At 40.7% G+C, this 8,378-nt stretch overlaps 1 protein-coding gene across 1 annotated transcript in view; it reads left to right on the top strand.

Annotated features, from left to right (window-relative positions):
* Positions 1–1,806: 1,806 nt before the first annotated feature.
* LOC141133782 (uncharacterized) overlaps positions 1,807–8,378 on the top strand; it is a 30,601-nt gene continuing 24,029 nt past the window's right edge. Inside the window, exon 1 of the mRNA XM_073623338.1 lies at positions 1,807–1,912. The gene's annotated coding sequence lies outside the window, so the exon portion shown is untranslated. The remainder of the gene's footprint in view (positions 1,913–8,378) is intronic.

Here is an 8,378-nt window from a genome sequence, read left to right as displayed (position 1 = left end):
CTTCAGCAGGGACAGGGAAGCTGGTCAGGGTTGATGGGAAAATGGAAGAAGCCAAATACAGGGATGTCTTAGAAGAAAACCTGTTAGAGTCTGCAAAAGACTTGAGACTGGGGCGGAGGTTCACCTTACAGCAGGACAAAGACCCTAAACATACAGCCAGAGCTACAATGGAATGGTTTAGATCAAAGCATATTCATGTGTTAGAATGACTGAGTCAAAGTCCAGACCAAAATCCAATTGAGAATCTGTGGCAAGACTTGAAAATTGATGTTCACAGACACTCTCCATCCAATCTGACAGAGCTTGAGCTATTTTGCAAAGAAGAATGGGCAATAATTTCACTCTCTAGATGTGCAAAGCTGGTAGAGACATCCCCAAAAAGACTTGCAGCTGTAATTGCAGAGAAAGTTGGTTCTACAAAGTATTGATTCAGGGGGGCACTATACAAATGTACACCACACTTTTCACATATTTATTTGTAAAAAATGTTAAAAAACATTTATCATTTTCCTTCCACTTCACAATTATGTACCACTGTGTGTTGGTCTATCACATAAAATCCCAATAAAATACATTTACCTTTTCGGTTGTAACATAACAAAATGTGGAAAATTTCAAGGGGTATGAATACTTTTTCAGGGCACTGTAGAAGACTCTTATCGGTGCGAATGGACTCTTTAAATGAAAAAGTCACATGAGCTTGTGTATCATACTATCTGTTGGGGAACAAGAGTCGCCTTCAGGTCTCTACATATGATCACCGAAACATCACATCCAATAACGCAAGGTCTTCAGCCGTGACATAAAAAGAGAATCGGGAAGGCGAACATAGCATGATGATGAAAACGCGTTGGGCGGAGCTATCACTCGTGACGTCCCAATGCACGCTGTAAGTAGGAGCTGACTAGATCGAATCTTGGGACTTTTTTTATACTGATAAGCACTTGATGTTTTTTTCTTTATCAATATGTGTGGCTAGCATTTGTTCAATAAAAGTTTGTATACAGTTTTACACTATGTTGGCCTTCCCGATTCCCTTTGTATGTCATGGCTGAAGACCTTGCATTATTGGATGTGATGTTTTGGTGATCATATGTGGAGACCTGGAGGCGACACATGTTCCCCAACAGATGGTATAATGATACACAAGCTCATGTGGTGGTGGTGGCCCACTTTGTTGTTGAGAGCATCCAGTCAATAGGATCCTTTTCATCACATGATTCACTTGTTTGGGACTAATATTACTATTTTCTACATATTGGAGCTACTATTTATTCATCTGTTAGTGCAATTTCTGTTTGTTTATGTATCAAAATCTGTTTAGTTCTGGGGTCCCTGCAATCAGGATCAATAGTTAGATGTTTGGAACAGTATAACAAAATACATGACACTTTATGAAAGCCTTGTCAGGAAAGTAAATTCGGCACGCACAGAGTAAATACGTAAGTGGATTATTTTAATATTTTATGACCTTCCTTGCCATAATGGAGATCTCATTGATGGAGAACAAGGAGGAGATTTAATAGGGAGATATACTATATGTTGTTTGCGTTCTTGGGAAATTCCTAGTCCGTAGTTCTATTGGGGTGTTTTTTATAAGATATCTGAGCTGTGTAATTGAGGGACTAAAGATAAAAGTAGATTGTATGTCACTTTGATTACAGTACACATTGTGTAGGTTTTCATTTCTCTTTTTTGTGGTGAACAATGAGGTTCTTGTACAATTTCAGTTTTTGAAAAATGCCGATCTCGCTGCTAGAGGTCGTAGGAGGAGTTACTATTGAGGACGGAACTTTATAACACCCCTCCATCCTCTCATCTCACCATTACCAGGAGGAACTTCTGAGGGCTGAGACTGGACAAAGGGAAAGGGCTTCAACCAGACCAACAACACCGTAACCAGAGATCGCAGGTAACACACAAAGCTGGGGAACTAAGCTGAATATGTTTGATTGTCCTGGATAGGTATGAGGATGAGAAAAATAAGCAATCCTAATCATTCTTGATTCCGGTCGGTGACCAACAACATTAAAGCCAGAAGTCAGGCCAGGACAGTCAGGAACCCAACACCCTTAGAAGGAAGGTCACCACTGAGCTCAGCCACCGCTGGGATACGAGAGGAGAGAGTGCACTGTGCAAGGATGGCTTTTATATCAGGCAAGCTCATTCATGTGATGTTAAGGGGATGGGGGTGCTCAATGTCTGCTTTGTCCTGGAAAAAAGTGGGGACGTAGGAAAGGAAACATTGGGTGTATATCATCCGGGCTTCTTTGTTGGTGGAAAAGACCTACAGGTATGAAATTTGCATTACACAATATATTTACAAATGAAAAGGCAAACATATGAAACCACCAATTGAATAATAGACCCCAAACCCTCCCTCCCTTTCCCTGACTTCTCTGTTCAGACAGTAATAGAGGTTCAATTAAAGAGAGACAGACTGAAGGTAAGCACCTAATTCTCTGTCTCTAGAAAACTCATAGGGGTCCATCTATAAAGGTTTTTCGCACAGCGTTCTCCCAAGACTCACTCATTGTTTTAATCAGATTTAAATGAAAAAATGTGAGAATCCCAGGGGAAAGCTGTTTGAAGACATTTCTTACATACTGGAAATAGACCCCCATAGTGCTATTTGATTCCAGTCTCATCAGTGCTTCCATTATGAAATATGAAGATGAAGGTTTTATAGACATGTGCATGCTGGAAATTTTTGCTTCGGTTCGGATGCATTTGTTAAATGAAGAATTCAATTTTGGATGTTTTCATTAATTGAACCAATGCTTTTTCGGAATTTGTTTCGTATCTCCGCCATTTGTTTTGTTTAATTTGAAATAGCTGGTTGTTAAGGAGCGGGTGGCCGCCAAATCCTTACCAACCATGACTCATCTGCTGTCAGAGATTCGCCGCTGACAAAAGAATAATGACAAAAGAAGTGCAGCATTAAAAAATTAAGAAAACAAAAAACAGCGTGCCCCCCCCCCCAATCCATACCAGGCTTGTAAGTTCTGGTATGGATTTTGAGGGAAACCCCACACCAAGTTTTTTAAAAAATTACGTGGGGCCCTCCCAAAATCCATACCAGACAGTTATCGGAAAAAGCCAGGAAAGGGGGGACGAGATAGCGCCTGCCTCCTGAACCATACCAGGCTACATGCCCTTAACATGGGGAGGGGCTTTGGGGGAGGGGGGCTCCACCAAAGCATCTTGCCACCATACTGATGAGAACCAGGGTATCTTCCCCACAACCCTGGACTGGTAGTTGTAAAGATGGGAGGGGGTTGACTTGGAATTTGGAAGCCCCCTTTAACAAGATCCCCCCATGTTAATGAGTATTGGGTACATTTGATGAAGAGGGCAATGTCTCTGGAAACGCGCATGCACACCCCCTTTCCCGATATCCACCAGGCATTTTGACAGCTGCCATCCTCCTGTGCAGCCTAGAATGCCGCAAATATCCATACTTTGAGTTGGCTGACTCGTTGTCATCTTTGGTCTCTGTTTGCTCAGTGAGGCCTACAGCCTCACACTGATTACAGCTGCTTGGTCTCAGGTATTCCCTATAAATGCTGTTTCATGCTAACTTCAATGTAAGTGTGCTGCTTATTTTATTAAAGTGTTTTTTATTTGATACTGACCTCAGCGCCCTACTATTCCTTTTCTTCTACATTGGGTACATAGTACATATATATATATATCATATACAGAAATATATTATCCTGATATCTGTACTCCTAGGAGGAGGGGTGACCATATACAGATATCTATTATCCTGATATCTGTACTCCTAGGAGGATGGGTCACTATAAACAGAAATCTATTATCCTGATATCTGCACTCCTAGGAGGAGGGGTCACTATAAACAGAAATCTATTATCCTGATATCTGCACTCCTAGGAGGAGGGGTCACCATATACAGAAATATATTATCCTGATATCTGTACTCCTAGGAGGAGGGGTCACCATATACAGAAATCTATTATCCTGATATTTGTACTCCTAGGAGGATGGGTCACCATATACAGAAATCTATTATCCTGATATCTGCACTCCTAGGAGGAGGGGTCACCATATACAGAAATCTATTATCCTGATATCTGCACTCCTAGGAGTAGGAGTCACCATATACAGAAATCTATTATCCTGATATCTGTACTCCTAGGAGGAGGGGTCACCATATACAGAAATCTATTATCCTGATATCTGTGCTCCTAGGAGGAGGGGTCACCATATACAGAAATCTATTATCCTGATATCTGTGCTCCTAGGAGGAGGGGTCACCATATACAGAAATCTATTATCCTGATATCTGTGCTCCTAGGAGGAGGAGTCACCATATACAGAAATCTATTATCCTGATATCTTTACTCCCTGGAGGAGGGGTCACCATATACAGAAATCTATTATCCTGATATCTGTACTCCTAGGAGGAGGGGTCACCATATACAGAAATCTATTATCCTGATATCTTTACTCCCTGGAGGAGATGTCACCATATACAGAAATCTATTATCCTGATATCTGTACTCCTAGGAGGAGGGGTCACCATATACAGAAATCTATTATCCTGATATCTGTACTCCTAGGAGGAGGGGACACCATATACAGATATCTATTATCCTCATATCTGCACTCCTAGGAGGAGGGTTCATCATATACGGAAATCTATTATCCCGATATCTGTATTCTTAGAAGAAGGGGTCACCATATACAGAAATTTTTTATCCTGATATCCGTACTCCTAGGAAATATCTGTCTGTCTGAACATCCTTTCATCTCCATCTTCTTCACTCCATGGAGTCTACTTTATGCTGCTTTCACACTGATCTGTCTTTCTTACGCTTTTACATAAAAAAAAGCGGAAGAAAAACACAAGACCATGAAATCTTACGAAACTTTTCACACTGATCAGTTGTTTTGTAAAATCAGCGTTTTGTAAGATCCTGCTTGCTGCAGTTTTGGTGCATGTTTGGTGCGGTAAAAAAAAAAAAGCCCCTAAAAATACACCACCCTATTAAAATGAATGGAAAGTGCATCAAAAATGCAACCACGTTTGTGGTTTTGGTGCAGTTTTTGAGTCACACGCCCTTTTTTCACAGGTGTATAAAGTGCTGGAAACATGGCAAAAACAAGGTACAAAAGCGACAAAAACACTGCAAATACACATACACATTTTTACCGCTTTTTTTCAAGGGTGCAGTGTGAAAGTACCCAATTGTTGTTAAATTCTTTGTGGGTTGTTTGAAAAGATGCATTTATTGTACACTGCAAAAATGAATACATTCACAAATTTTTTGCAGGAAAAATGTGCATTTATTATTAGTTTTGTTTATTTATTTATTTATTTATTTTGAAGAATACATTTTAATTGTTTTGTTAGAAAAGTTCCAGCAATACGAGACATCAACGTACAGCGTTAGATCTCCAAATCACATATCCCCGGGGATACAAATGGCAGCTGCAGATGTTTCTCTATTCTCTATACTCGATTTTGTTTATTGACAACGAGGCTCAATAATCAGATTAAGAATCTGTTGAGTCATTTTTATTTTTGTTGACTCTACACAAGGACCCATCGAAACGCTCTTCCTAACCCTTTCATTATGAAGGAAAAGCCAATCATAACGCCTGAACACAGTTTTGCAACTTTGACTTGTGTTAGTATATTTGAATATATCATCACACAACTGCTTAGTGTATCCAGGTGGATTATATTGTGTGTTTTTTCTGGATAGATTGGACTTTTATTTGGTAGTAAATGGTAATGGATATTGAAAGGAATTATACACCTTGACGACCACCCTGGTTTATGCAGGCAGACCACCGGGACCCTCGGATCCATTAGACACCGCATGAGACACAGGAAACAAGCTTTGAGTGTTTTCACACGGTGTCCAGTTTTTATTGAGTACAACAGTGCCTTATATACCAGTAACAATACATGTCTAAGGGTTATACAAACTTACACTCAGTACTTTCTTATCAAGAGTTAGACTGCTGACTAGATAAAAAGAAATAGCTGATGACTTGCTGACACAGGATGTTGCACCAGGAATCGGCTTAACCACAGTATCCCAAAGGCTGTGGTTCTATGCAAACTGTTAGTCAAGCTGTCCATGGCAAAACCCATACATACAAGTTCATTTCTACTTTATGTAAAATGAAAGGGAATCTAAAATGAAGCCACAGCTGCCCACACATTCCCTTACAGATATCTCATGATTTTTTTTTTTATCATTATCAAAGGAAAACTGACCCCAAAAAAACGTAGCTGTATATTTCTTGCTGTTACCATAACTTACCACCAAAGAACAATCCAAAATAAATTCTTCTGCTTCTGACAATTACAGTGATGCCATATATGTACGGTCCAGAAACAATGGTGTGTATTTTGAGCTTTTATTGTATCCTACCTAAAACACACTGACCGTAACCACTTGCCTACCGAGCCCTGTCACCCCCTTCCTGCCCAGGCCAATTTTCAGCTTTCAGCGCTGTCACACTTTGAATGACAATTACTCGGTCATGCAACACTGTATCTATATGATTTTTTTTCACACAATTAGAGCTTTATTTTGGTGGAATTTATTCACAACTGGGTTTCGAAAAAAGGCCAAAAATTTGAAAAAAGAAAAACATTTGTAGTTTCCGTTAGAAAATGTTGTAAAAAAATAATTTGTCTCCTTCACTGCTGTGCGCTGATGAGGTTGCACTGATGAGGTGGCTCTGATGAGGCGGCACTAAAGGGTACTGATTAGGTGGCACTGATGAGGAGACACTAATATGCTGCACTGATGGGTACTGATAGATGGCACTGATAGGTGGCACTGGTGTGCAATGATAGGTGGCATGGATAGGCGGCACTGATGGACGGCACTGATGGGCACTGATAGGTGGCACTGTGATGGGCACTGATGGGCAACACTGTGATGGGCACTGAAAGGCAGCACTGACTGGCATCACTAATAGACACTGATTGGTGTCACTGATGGGCAGGGTTTGGCCCTCTAATGCCGCGTACACACGGTCGGACTTTTCGTCTACAAAAGTCCAACGGACGCTGACGGACTAAAGCTGGCTGGTAATCCGATCGTGTGTGGGCTTCTCCGGACTTTCAACGGACTTTTTTAGCCTCAAATCCGACGGACTTTAGATTTGAAGCATGCTTCAAATCTTTACGTCGTAACTACGACGGACCCCGAAGTCCGCTCGTCTGTATGCTAGTCCGACGGACAAAAAAACGACGCATGCTCATAAGCAAAAACTAAACGGAAGCACTCGGTCTAGTAAAACTAGTGTTCGTATTGTAGGTAGCACATTCATCACGCTGCAAAATCTGTGATCGTTGAATGCAGCGCATTTTATTTCTTCTTTACGAATGCTCTAAAGAACGAAGGTGTTTTGCTGTTCATAATCAGAGTTCTCCCAAACTGATTTCTGGATTCTTTTTCTCTTTGATCTCATGAATGATATAGTATGCATTTTAAAAACAAGGTTTCCATACTAATAATACTTTTTCCCCTTTTTTTTTTTTTTTTTTTTTAGGTTTGTAAAGTTACCACAAAGAACCCATTATTCTTTTTTTTTTTAATAGTGATTATTTTTTAGTTTTTAGATAAAGTTAACCCAAAGCACCGTTTTTGGTTATGTAAATTTTTTGATTTTCAAGACTTACCACTTGAACATTATTAACATTAGTAATGTATTTTTGGTGTGTTTTTTCAAAACTTAATGAGATTGTTGTCCCTTGTTAATTTAACATTGTGTGTAAAATCAATGATTTCAAAGAAAACACATAAAGTCTTTTGCTAAACTCAAAAAAGATCCATTTATTCATGGTCAAAATAAAATAAAGAGGAAGTCAACGCTGGAAAAAGTCGGTGTACAAGAAAATTGGGATCTTGCGGAGTCCATATAAGAGGGAGCACAATCTGGTCCAAGAATCCCAGAGATCAACAGCACCAGCAGATGATCTAGATGTCCCCAGACTGTGGTCCTACAACAGCCTGCGTCTTCTGTCAGACCAGACTGAACCCAGGTCATCATTTTCTTCTCTTCCCTGCAGCCTTTCCTCCACGCTGCCCTGCAGCCTTCCCTGTAGCCTTCTTTTGAGGCTGTGGCTCTGGTGTTTCAGTTGTGGCAGGAGGAGGAGGAGGAGGAGGAGGAGGAGGGGGGGCTGCCTCATGTAGTTGGGTGTTTTGTGTTAGCGTGCCCTGCAGCCCCTTATGGATTGTTTCCCCAAATAGGCGCTCACAAATGAGGCGCTGCTCCCAATCCATCTGAAGAAGCCTGCTGGCTAAGTAGAAGCCATATGATTCTTCCGCTTCGGGGGGGCTCGTTAAAAAACGGGTGGCCTCTTGCATGAGGCGCAGGGATGCGTC

This window comes from Aquarana catesbeiana, linkage group LG03 (genome assembly GCF_042186555.1).
Source record: "Aquarana catesbeiana isolate 2022-GZ linkage group LG03, ASM4218655v1, whole genome shotgun sequence".
NCBI classification, from domain to species: Eukaryota; Metazoa; Chordata; class Amphibia; order Anura; family Ranidae; genus Aquarana; species Aquarana catesbeiana.
The sequence above is the reverse complement of the archived record's forward strand: the minus strand, read 5'-3'. Positions and strand labels throughout refer to the sequence as shown.